Genomic DNA, 1,658 nt, shown 5'->3' with positions numbered 1-1,658 from the left:
TCACCTTAGGTTTTAGTACTTTCGAAAATACCCTTTTTAATTGGAACAGGATTCCATTACGATGCCCGGTTTGTCGGAAAATTTTTGTCCCCATAAGATAGGAGTGTGCTTAATGGTCATCTATTTCTAAAATTCTTCTATACATGCATGTGTATACATGTACATACGTTTTGAAAGTGAGAAAATTTTCTAAAATTCTCTTGCAGTATTTCTTTAGTTATACTGCGATTTGGGAACTAAGGTAGGGTTCCATCAACCTTGAAACAAGTGAGATCCAGCAGCTAAGAACAAGCCAGATTCTGATTGGAGGATCTGCACAAAATGCTGATTGATAAGACTAGAGAATGAAAAGGCCCACACATAACGTGTTCAAGGAGTACATTTGTTTGTTTGTTTGTTTATTTTGAAGTCAACATCTCAATCATGGATGTATTATTTGGTGGACACTCCCCTCCTCCCCCCCTATTCACCACTTCAAAAAATAAAGCCACTGACCACTCAAAATTCACATATTTCTACATCCAATAGATAAAAGAGACGTGAAAATATAGTAAACGAAGAACGGCAAAAGACCTTATTTAACAAGAAAACGTCACATAAAACAACACTTACCACTCACAATCCACCAAAACAAATCGCCCAGTGGGAAAGTTCTTCTTCCCCCACCTTTTTTTATGCCACTAGCCAGTCAACATTTTTATTCTTTCTAGCTTTGGATATAATAGAAAGACTTCCAACGAAGCAAAAGATAGAATCATTGAAGCTTTTTCTTTGGATTACTAGAGAAATTAATGGAAGAAAGTGACATTAGGTCTAAACCAAAGAGGAAATTTTTGTGATTAGAACCTAACATGATTGCATAATTAACTCTAAAATCATTTCAAGTCTGCCTTTCCGGTGACCAATGAGAGAACGTGATGGCTTTCTGGTAGGAGCAGGTCATAACTCATGACCACTCGACCCATTTTGGTGACCAATGACCAATTCAGCCATACCCATCTGATAACAATTGTTTTCACAGTCCAAGGCACCCCTTTTTCTTATTAATTGAAGTTAAAAAATGACAGAGAAGTTCAACAACGGCAGAATATGCAGCTCATGAGAGTCAAAGACTTCTGAAACTAAAGTCTCAAAGAACCATATTTGTTAAGTGAAGCTAACTCATTATTTTCCAAGGTGGTGAGATAAGAAGTACAGAACCTAGGTCTGAGAAGCACTTTTGAGCTCATAAATTTTGGCAAAGTGCAGAACTGGATTGTGGGGAATACATTGATTGAAGGAGAGTAAAGCAATAATCCATCCATCCAAAAAATAATAATAATCTTGAAATCCATCCAACCCTCTTTGGAACATGGACCACCCAAGTCAGACTACAGAAAGCGCAATCGTTTGTCTGAAAGAAAGCGATTAGTTAGGTAACAGGAATCAAACCATCCTGACTAGTCCATTTGATGCCATCACATGCTCTACCTTGTTTCTCAAAATTAGATGTTTTGCTTATATAAGTAAGTGATGCATGTTGTTCATAATATTTCAAGGGATCATGTAAACTCGGGTAGAACATGTTAACATAAAGACACCCAACCATGGAATTATCTACTTAAACCTCCAAAGGGAAACTGATATCTGAAACTCAATCTCACTGTTTCTAGTAATAC

Source organism: Telopea speciosissima, chromosome 4 (genome assembly GCF_018873765.1).
Source record: "Telopea speciosissima isolate NSW1024214 ecotype Mountain lineage chromosome 4, Tspe_v1, whole genome shotgun sequence".
Taxonomy (NCBI): domain Eukaryota; kingdom Viridiplantae; phylum Streptophyta; class Magnoliopsida; order Proteales; family Proteaceae; genus Telopea; species Telopea speciosissima.
Note: the sequence above shows the minus strand (reverse complement) of the source record.